Genomic DNA, 12,002 nt, shown 5'->3' with positions numbered 1-12,002 from the left:
TAATAACCGGACATAAAACAACATAGAAAAGTGTTCACGAGTAATTATTGATATAAATACAAGAGGTCTTATGGCGAATTAGTCATTTCCTCTGACTAATCAAGAGGGTACCCTTGTCAGGTTTCAACGTGGAATCAGGATGTGTGTTATGGTACAGTCATTAAGCTATCCACTAGATAAGTGGGTAGAATAAAACACTGCTTGGGTAGTTTAAATTAATCAATAGATTTTGGACATTAATGAAGCTGTTAAGATTTTAGGTAGTATAGTCAGGCCCAAGGTTAGTTCCGTTAGACGGGACTAACGGTACTACTCTTGGGCCTGTTCCGGTGGTGTCGGATTGTCACCCCACGACTATGAGAGTGAGGCTTGTGTTATCTGTTACGCAGTTCTAATCCTTGAAGTGGGCAGCCTTGACCGATTCTTTCCAGAGGACAAATTAATCATAAACATATCAATTAAGTACAATAATTAATATATACACACACAACATAAGTATTTAAAAAGCATATACAATTTATTTTGTATTTGAAGCGCTTACTTATATTGTACTTATTTATAAAGTGTACATCGAATTACTAATATTTTAATTAAACTTTTTAAACATCGAGAGTAGTGCTACGATGAATTGAATAACTATTTTATATAATACAGAGTGGCTCGTGGCTTGAACACGTGAATGCTAACGAAAAGTTCAAAGGTTCAGGTTAGGGATTCAAAACCGACAAAGCATCAGATTTTTCGAATGTTTATCGTGATCAACGGTGAAGACAAACGTCCTTAGGAATCCTGAAGGGATGGAATCCTGGTAGAATAAGGTCCAAACCTTCTCAAAAGGAAAGAAGACCTTTGTCCAGCAGTGGGATACTTACTGGCTTACTTACGCTAAATTTATATTTTTATCTGGCAACATTTTGTGTAATCATATATTTTTGTTAATATTGACCACTGATTTGAATACTTATAAAAATGAATGTTACATTCTCCCAATTAAACTTTTTACATGTCCAATGCTCTGTTCGTCAGATAAATACATCCACGATTATTTATATGTTAAATAACTATAAAAACTATCGAATAATATAAATACGAGTGAGTGAGTCTGTTTGTTACGTTTTCACGTTTTAATTACTAAGCCGATTATTATCAAACTTTCCATACACGTTTCAGGAGTATTTCACACTGCAAATGCCTCAGGCGGAACACTAGTTAATTATATAAAATATATTCAAATAAATTGTTTAATCATGTCCATTGATTTCACAAGCTCGAGTTTTTCAACACAAAAAGTGTACTTGGAGTTTTTGCCGAGTGTTCGTTAAACATTCGATATATCATTTTTCCGAGTAAACTTTGTTAAATAAAAAAAACTTTAACGTTAAGTAATATTTTGTGCTAATGATTTGAAACAAAAAACGGTTTATTAAATAAAAATATGCCTTTTTATGTTAAAGACAAACGGACGGACAAATGGGCCACTAGATGATAAGTGGACACCATCGCCCATAGACGTTGGTACTTACAAACCAATGCGCTACCAATCTTGGGACCTAAGTTGTTATGTCCCTTGTGCCTGTAGTTACACTGGCAAACTCATCCTTAAAACCGAAACGCAACAATTCTAGCGGTAATTAATCAGACGGTCTTGCCCAAAGCCACTAGTGAATGCTTATGATTTAAGTTAAATCTAGATAAATTCAAGATGGGCTAGTAGACCGTATAGATATTTACAGAAGGGGTTCTCGAGGGGTACTGGTCGATCACAGCTGACTTATCTCGTTTACATTACTCACGTGACATGGTGACAATCGACTTATGGTGATATACCATTTTGATATGTGTATTCTTGAAATGTTATGATTATTATGGTCAATGTCGCATATCAATATCTAACATCACGTTTGCGGTGAGTTTGAGTTTGTTCTTACAGAATAGCCCTACTGCGTGTGTCTGATGAAATAGCGTAACGTAATTTCCCCCTACCTACGTTGGAGCAATGTTTGTGAAGCCCTTGTTATCCATCATTGGTACATAACTATTTTTTTTTTCATCATAAAGTTGCTTCATATCATAAAGCTTAGAAGAACGTGTTTCAAATTTATAACGATTGACACATATCGATAAAATCCCGTCTCTAGTTGTCATATCACAAGTTATTCGACATCGACAACTGAGAAATGTCAACATGTCACGTCACTCGCATTTCTAAGAAACAATGGACGGATTTAAGTTTTATTTTTGTATATGATTGCCTCGTTTGTATATATTTAGGTATATATCGAGTGTGCTAAGTATGAATATGTTTATCGATATACTCTTTATATGTACGTGATAGAATTTTTCGAATATTTGTTATCGATATTCGATAGTTGTGCCAAACATTCCAATGTTTTATATATTCATGTTAAAATGAAAATTGTGTTTATATCATCAAATTAAATACGATTTGATATTAAACAATAGCATCAGTGTGGTTGCAGCTTTATACATAATGCTGGAAGGGTAATTATTAAAAACACTTTTAAATTATATAAAAAAGAAAGAAATTGCATACTATTTCTCGTTTTGAAATGGTCGAGCCATTTCAGTTATATATCATATGGTTGATTAACGCTTCGCTTAAATTACTATTAAAAACCTTTGAGACACTGCCCCAAAATCTTTTCTTTATATCAATAGATCTATATAATAATCTATTTGTTTTTAGCCTTGAATATTTATAACAGAATAGAGTCATTGTCTATGGAACAAAAAGTTTTATTAAGCTCTTTGTCTATAGTTAGTTATGTAAAGTGTAAAAGGTCATGTAATTGCAATTAAAGTGACGTAATTATTTCTTAACTGCTATGTATTTTGTAAGGTATAAAATATATAATACTGAGTGTCAAATCTATTGTGTTTATGACTTTGATTATACTTTTACTTTTCGCATTGTCTGTGTTAGATATTTGATTTATATACTAGCAAAACCCACGGCTTTACTAGCGATTCAGGATATGACGTAAACACCACTAACCTACAAGTGCCTATATATATATAAAACTAAACACAAACATTTATATTTTTATACATTGATTCTCGAAAAAATATATTTTAGCGTCCAATTTTTTTGCACATGGTTCCTCAAAACAGGACGTCAGTTACACACAATACAACATACAACCATGTCGTATTGTGTACAAAATTTAGTGGTACCATAAAAATTGAAAGGTTATTCTTCCATAACATCAGCGAAACTTTAATGAGACACCAACTTATAAATGTATTAAGCTGTAAAAACTGATTTATTATAAACGACACATTAATAAACTTCATGTAACCGAAATTCTTATGAAAAATCCGCCTATTAAGCCACTTCCGTCGTCCTTCGGCCATCTTGTCCGCCATCTTGGTCCCGATCAATATTAATAATGCGCTCGCGCATGTAATTGTGACGGTTTTATTGTTATTATTGGATATTGTTTGGACCAAGGTTGGTGCAAAAAAGGCATGTTAAACATTTATGGTCTCAGTTAACACGTTTATGGATTTACTCAGCCTGTGTACGTGTCGAGGATAATACGGCCCTTCGGTGATCTAGCGTCATTACGAATTAATATGTATTACTCGAAATATACTTACGCGTCTCGTACGCTGATTGGTTATTGTGACTGGGCGACATATTGGGAATTTTATCGAATTTATAGATTCAATATTATAAATTAATGTATGGATATGTAGAAATTTATGTATATACCATATACCACTTCCCCCGCGTGTAAGGGAATGGGGGTTATGTGTTGGTCAAGTGCTAGGTACCCTATGTACTTTTCTATTATATGTATTCAAAATTACTAGATCGGTTGAGTAATTAAAACTTGGAAGCATAACAAACAAACTTACTGTCGCGTTTATAATATTAGTTATATAATGAATTCATTATAATAATAATAATATCCTGGAACATTTTTCACACACGGCCATCTGATCCCAAATTAAGCTTGTACAAAGCTTGTACTTTGGAAACCAGACAACTGATATACTACATATACTACTTTTCTTTTATAAATACATACTTATATAGATAATTACACCCAGACTCAGGACGAACAGACATGTTCATGCACACAAATGTTTGGGTGGGAATCGAATCCACAACCTTCGGCGTGAAAGGCAAGCCACCATCCACGCCAACCGGCTCGTCAAAGTCAAGTCACTATAAATATATCTATATGGATGAAGTAATATTGCTAAGAAAATTTATAGTATTAAACTTTAAGCGACCTTTTAAGTTGCCACGACTGGGAAAAATTCTTCCGCGAAGGAAAACAATGCGTCGCTCAATCAATTATACAGCTTTCCGTGTTATGACTATTATGCTTATTTAGTTCTAGCGGCTGTCTCGTTGGTTTTGTATCTAGATATAAGGCAGATCCCGAGAAAAGTTTGGGCTTTTACCGTTAAACATTTCTGTTCTCAATAGCTGTCCAGAGTGACGTTGGAAATGTGTACACTCCCGTGCCTCAGAAAACACGTAAAATCGTGTCGTATTTGCGGTAATATCTTTTTTTTTTTTATAGAATAGGAAGGTGGACGAGCATATGGGCCACCTGATGGTAAGTGGTCACCAAACGCCCTTAGACATTGGCATTGTAAGAAATGTCAACCATCGCTTATAGCCAATGCGCCACCAACCTTGGGAACTAAGATTTTATATCCCTTGTGCCTGTAATTACACTGGCACACTCACCCTTCAAACCGGAACACAACAATATCAAGTATTGCTGTTTTGCGATAGAATATCTGATGAGTGGGTGGTACCTACCCAGACGAGCTTGCACAAAGCCCTACCACCAGTAATCGGATTATGAGTCCGAGGGAATAGAGAGAGTACCATTGTTTGTGCCCACAGTTGGTTTTGTTGTGTTCCGGTTTGAAGGGTGAGTGATTCAGTGTAATTACAGGCACAAGGGACATAAAATTTTAGGTTGGTGGCGCATTGGCAATGTAAGCGATGGTCAACATTTCTTACAGTGCCATAGGGTGTTGGTGACCACTTACCATCAGGTGGCCCATACGATCGTCCGCCTTTCTATTATATAAAAAACAGTTTTATACTATAATATATCCTGCGCAGTAGCTAGCCTCTCTTGAGATTGGCCGCCGTGGCCGAAATTGGTCAAATAGGCATAACTTATCTACATAAGCTATGCCTATTTGACGCATTGTTACACACATTGTTAAAGAATATGTTTCATATTATGTTTTTTTTTTTTCATGGGACTAACAAAGGACTTTTTAAAAAGTCTTCGTTACCGTCAAACGAAACGAGATATTTGCGTGTAACGACACAAATAATTAACAACATTTCAGAATCCACTTGCCAATGAAATGTAATCCTTAATACTTTAATAATAAAAACGAAACAAGATCAATTAATCGCAAATATTTTTCTTGTAAACGCATGCGTTCCAATTTCAAGCGTTTCCACTTAAATCCAAATCTTTATTGCGACAATTATTTATTTGCGTTAAAGGATTTTTATAATAGATCTTATTGGTTGGTATATAAGGGTTAATTTCGTTTGTTAATTAAATAATAAGTGTCAAGTCAATTCAGTTGTATGTTTTGATATGAGCTTCTTAGAACAAACTTAAGGTCCTCTTAATGTAACAATAACATTTCTGCGTTTACTTCTCGGGTGTTCGGTTACAATGATTAGTGTCGATTCGCGGATTTGTGCGTAGGACTTTTTATTTGATCGTGGTGGGTCTAGACGCTACACTTGGAATCGTCAACATTTTAATGACAAGGATGTATGTTGCCATACGTAAACCAAAATACCATATTTAAAAATATATTTATATTTTCAATAATAATCATACAATTATTAATGTTTTATGGAAATATAATAATTATAACATTTGTTTTTATTGTAATTTTATTTTATTATATGTTATGAAATAAATTAAGATAAAAAATATCGTGGGCGAATCTAGACGCTAGCTCTGCATTACTTTTGTCTAGAAATGCAACGTATTGTCTTACAATAACAAACTCGACAAATTCCACACGAGAGAAATTCCTGCTGCATTAACACAGAAATATTTCAAGTGTACAATTTCATAAACAAATTCACTTTACTGCTGAAATATTATATTTCCTATAAATATTTATCTTAAAGAGGCGACAAAAGTGTTAAACATGCAATAAACAAATTTCATTCGACACCAAAAAGGCTTAATCACTTTTAAAAAAAGTTCCAAGCGTATTCACATCTAATAAATCTTAAAAAAGTACGTCCTGGCCGAAAAATGATTAAAAGAAAAAATAAAAGCGGTAGTCAGCCAGAAAAAAGGAATTAAAAATTCAAATAAAAGAATGGATTCCTTAAGATAATGCTTATTCATTCCACATTTAAAATCAAATTTTCAAATAAAGGCGAGGCGGCCGATCGAGCGCGACCGAGTGAGATAAACATATAACGGAGCGTATAACAGACAAAGACAGATAGCGTATTATGATTGACAGCTGAGAACGGTTAGCCTTGAAATATTTGAAACATTATATTATTATGAAGTACACTATCTTCGTTCAACACACGAGTAGAGTGGGCATTTGTGTAGTACAAGTAAAAGCTCGATAACGAGCTTTTTATTACTTACATCTGGCGTTTGTAGGTGGGTAACATTATATTGTTTTAGTTATGCTATAAATAATTTTAAAATGTTCAAAAATTATAATATAAAAGTTCAATTGAATTAAAACACTTATTATGTTATGCAATGAAAAATATATTAAAATGAAAGTTTTTGTTAGTTTTTATTTTAACTAGTCACTACTACTAGTCTATGTAAATGTCCAATTTACTCGTAAGTCAACCTCTCATTACCCGTATGTATAATGACGGCGGTCGTCGCCGCTAGATGTTCGTTTTTAGAAACGTCGAGTTTCTCCGGAACACGTTTTAAATCATAATTCGAACGCCATTTTTGAATTAGAACGTTGACTTTTTAAATTTTTGTTTTGTGGCCGGTAAATATGTTTGAGTAACTTTTAAATTTAGAAAAGAGATTTCACGGTATGTTTATATGAATCGATTCTAAATAAATGATTACGACACGTAGTGTGTCCGCTTTTGTAATTAGCGTAGCGTAACAAGCACGAGCCGCGCCATTTTTTTATATTACCGTACTTGCTTTTAGGTTGTTATAAGTGTAATGTTATATCTTAAGGTTATTTGCTTTGAGTTGACAGCGTTTAATAGATTAGCTTCGGCATTTGGTACGGACAGTTAGTCACTTAGATATGGTCGAGGTACGTAATCTCTACTATTACGCTCGTTCGTTTAATTATAGACATCTACATTTTTAATCACTTTAGTTTTGAGTTACGTAATGACTTGAGTATTTTTAAAATTAAATTATATGGATATATATATATATATATATGTATACGAAAAGCTTACATACACTGTTTTGTAATATAGTAATATTTATTACATAACATTAAATGATTACAACAACAACTCTGTCTTGGTTGAATATAGCATAAAAAACTATTTGCATATGCGCTGTATAACTTATTTCAAATTCCCGGAAATATTGCTTTAGCGACGTAACGTAGAAGCTTGCGAACATCCGCTTCCTTGTAGGACGTAGAGCTACGAATCTCGTAGACGCTACGCCACTCAATAAAAAATATTTCTAAATAAATAACTTTTTATAAGCATCACATCAATAAAATCTAAATGTATAATAACTTTGTATTAATAGGCTATAAATTATAACCTAAATATTTTTAAATTCAATATCTACAATAAAATAAATATAAAATTTACAGCCTTTAAATCTAATGTAAGCTATGAAATCAAAAGATGTCAGCCCTAAATCAACACATCAACGATTTTATTCACAACTAAGTGTTTGAATATTCAAACGGCGCTAATCTGTTTTATCGGCGACTTTACGGCCTATAATGATCACTTGTGGAACGGCTAACAGCACTCGTGCGGAGACGTTCTCTTTTTAAAAATTATATTTAAAATGACATTTCATCGAACCGTGTCATATAAACGGACCTTTTTAACTTTTTAAATGTTTAATGGAGAAATGATTAGTGATTTTAAAAATGTCATTTATAATGGGCATCCGTGTATTTTTTTTTTTTATTATTATTTTCATATAAGAATTTTGACAAATTCGACAACAGTTTTTCTATAACACAATAGGTATTAAAACAATAATGTTTGATTAAAATATCTTAAATGCCACTAAAAATATTGTTCTCTCATTCTTATGTATACGGGTAATAAGGACAGCAATCATTTTAGTCTAATTACGTTAACGGAATATTTTGTTGTTTAACTCGATTTTAATGTAAACACAAGTCTATCAATTCGTAATCGACACCGGAGTTATTTAATTAGATCGTAATGCGCGTAGGTTGATATGTGTTATCTGTTTTCCATACATTATTAATTTCAAAACGACGGGTTTTGTATGGGTTATTTATTAGTCGCCATCGGCGGTCGTTTTCGATTACATTAACGTCACGTGACTTTACTTATGTGATGTATTTTTTTTCTTTTTTTTTTTCGAACACATTTTTTTTTTTAATTTTAATAAATGTTATTCAATTTTGTAATACAGCTATTATTTTAAATATAAATATGATTAATTGGTTAAATGTTCTCATATTCGGCAATAAATGTCCGATTTTAATTATTTTTGCCTTATTGTGTCCGTTTATTAATAAAGGTTAAATGACTGTATTACAACCCTAATGATTAAAATACATAAAACAGTAATAACGTATGTAAAATTATTCAATGTTTAATAATTATATATAATACAGTAATAAACAAACATACATCTCACTTTGATTTCATTATATATAGAACGAATAATTTTAAAACGCGTAGGCAGTAGAAATTAGTTTTATGATTTTGATTACCGAAAAAAAAATTAATGAGCGATATTATTAAATTAACAGCTCGTTTATTTAATGCTGGTAACATTTTGATAAGATGCATCTTTTTTGGGCATTATAATGACATTTTCCCACTTTGATAATACACAAATTATTTATAGACACTTGGTAGAGCAGATAATATTTATGAATAGTTTTAGATGTTTTCTCATGATATAGTTCGATCATTTTTATTTGTCTGTATTATTTTTAATAATATTCTTGATTATATCTAAAATATAATAATCTGCACTAACAATTACTAACTTTTACCCCCTTTATACTTTGAGAGGATTTATTAAAAAAAGCATATTTCGTTAGCTATGCATTTCTAACAATAATTCGTCATAGTCTATTCGTAACGTTACTTTAGACTTGCAACGTTTTCGAATTTATAATATTATTATATATGTATTAAATTATGTCTCATCTAGCATATAATTCATTTAAATCACACATCCACACAACGATAATAATTTTATTAACTAGCAACATTAATTATAATCAATGTTAATATTCAATACAATCTCCATAGCGTTCTCATAACAGAATGTCCCGATTTAAATATGAAAATGTTAATTTAACTTCAAATGATCGTCATTTTCCTGTCAACGAAGGTCTCGTACGTTTAAAATGCGTTGGTCTATTCGCGATACGTGCTGAATTATAAATACAGTGACTTATTGCACTAAGGTGTTATATGTTTAATAATGCTATTGCGCATATATATATTATAATTAATAAAACCGTTCTGTTACTGATGTTCTTTTAATGGGCAATGTTAGGGTTATATTTTCAATTTCGAACACTAATTCGAATTAATAATCCGGTTTAATAATTTTGAATTTCGAACGTCAAATTGAATTCGTCTGGAAACTACGATAGAAACGACGCAAACAATTTCATGTGAATATTGAGATGGTCTATATGATGGTTTGTTACGTCATCACAACTAAGCTATTGAAGTAATCGTAATAAGAACACAAGGAATTTAAATTGCGGCTTCGGGTAAACAGCAATAACTATTGTTGTGTTCCGATTGAAATGTTGAGTGAGTCAGTGCAACTAACGGTACAAGAGACGTAACATATTAGTCCACCTAAATTAAAAAAAAATTACGCCGATGGAGTCGCGGGGAGCTGTTCCCTCCTATCAATATACAATATGATGATTATAATTATGATATCATTGTATATGATCATGATTTGAATGTAGTTGTATCTAGAATGATAAGTGTACTAACTGTTGCGTGGCGGTTGTTCAAGTTAGTAACATTTCGTATGACCTCATAACTTACATAACTAACTTGGTAAAATACTTGAATATTTTTTTTTTTTTATAGAATAGGAAGGCGGACGAGCATATGGGCCACCTGATGGTAAGTGGTCACCAACGCTCTTAGACATTGGCATTGTAAGAAATGTCAACCATCGCTTACATATCCAATGCGCCACCAACCTTGGGAACTAAGATTTTATGTCCCTTGTGCCTGTAATTACACTGGCTCACTCACCCTTCAAACCGGAACACAACAATATCAAGTACTGCTGTTTTGCGGTAGAATATCTGATGAGTGGGTGGTACCTACCCAGACGAGCTTGCACAAAGCCCTACCACCAGTGGGTATTTCGATGATATAAATAATTCATAATAATATATTTCTTGTACAATTATTTAATTAACTTATTTATAAACATGAGTATAATGTTTAACGTTAATTCGTTCGAAATTATATAAAGAGTTAGATAGTGTTAAGAAATAATTTCCTAACATTATCGTTTCATCCTTCAATTCAATATACATACAGAAGTATGGTTGTTTTTTTTACTATAGCGATTTATGTAAAAGTTAAAAAAAAAAACCACTGCTGGACAAAGGACGCTCATCTGAAGCAGATGGTTCTTCACCGCTCCATTTATGCTGGTGGTGGTGGATACGCGGGTGGCTGATTTTTATTGTATCGCGCAATCGACAACAGAGTAGCACTGAACGCAATTATATTATATCTATATAATAATTCTATGTCAAATATTTGATTCCTATTTTGTAATTATTTAAAAATAGAACGAATTCGATTTGAAAAGAAAAAAAGAATATAAAAGCCAAATTGCAATTATATTTAAGACAGCAGATAATACACGTGTCTTAGACTGTATAAGAAAAAAAAGGAATTACTGTGTGTAAAAATCCTACATCCGTAATAAGTTAATACGATTATCACGAATTGTCAAATAACTTGTTCAGGCAAAGCATTTACGTCCGGTTCTAATATTTCAATCACATATTATTAGACTTTAATCTTCTTAGGAATAGTTCAATTTTGTATGTATGTTTGCGGATTTATGTGAAATGAAAAAAAAAAATTATTTTAGTACAAATTATTGGATACGAGCATTTTGTGGGTGGCCATGTAGGCATTTTTTTTTTTGGTTTCATAAACAGGGCGACGGCCAAGGGAAAGGGAGACGAGTAGATATGGAATAAAATTAATTATTAGTCATCTCTATATGGAATAAATTAATAATTATTTACCTTGTTTAGTTAATTTCATTTCCATGTATATATAAATAGTGTTCCAATAAATAAACAAAAAAAAATATTTTTTTTACATTTCAATTTTTTTTTTAATTTCGAACAAAGTTCAATTCGTAATTAAAAACGCGTGCCCAACAACTCATTCGTCAAGCGAACGTCAACGCGACAACTTCAGTACAATTCCCGTACAACGGATGAAGAAATTCCAAGCAAGTTTCAAGATTACAATTTCGAGAGGCTAGATAATTCTCTATTAGCATACAAAGGAGAATTACCGTGCTGTGCGTCCGTGTGTCACAGCGTTTGTTATAAGGCCACGCCTTGTAGCTGTCATATGAAGCCTAATTAGGTATGAGCGTTGGCCAACTATGCGATGTTATGAATTGTTCAAAAAAAACTTCACTATAAATTTTCATTTATCTTAAAACCTTTCAAACATCGAATCATAATAAAAAAACGTAACAGTATCATTACGCTATAACTTTTTATTACCGCTTGTTATGACGAAAAGGAAACAG

The 12,002-nt window shown here is 32.2% G+C and overlaps 1 protein-coding gene across 9 annotated transcripts in view; it reads right to left on the bottom strand.

Moving 5' to 3' along the window:
- LOC126777819 (zinc finger protein castor homolog 1-like) overlaps positions 1-12,002 on the bottom strand; it is a 92,891-nt gene that overhangs the window by 37,589 nt on the left and 43,300 nt on the right. The window lies entirely within an intron of this gene.

This window comes from Nymphalis io, chromosome 24, assembly GCF_905147045.1.
Source record: "Nymphalis io chromosome 24, ilAglIoxx1.1, whole genome shotgun sequence".
Lineage (NCBI taxonomy): Eukaryota > Metazoa > Arthropoda > Insecta > Lepidoptera > Nymphalidae > Nymphalis > Nymphalis io.
The sequence above is the reverse complement of the archived record's forward strand: the minus strand, read 5'-3'. Positions and strand labels throughout refer to the sequence as shown.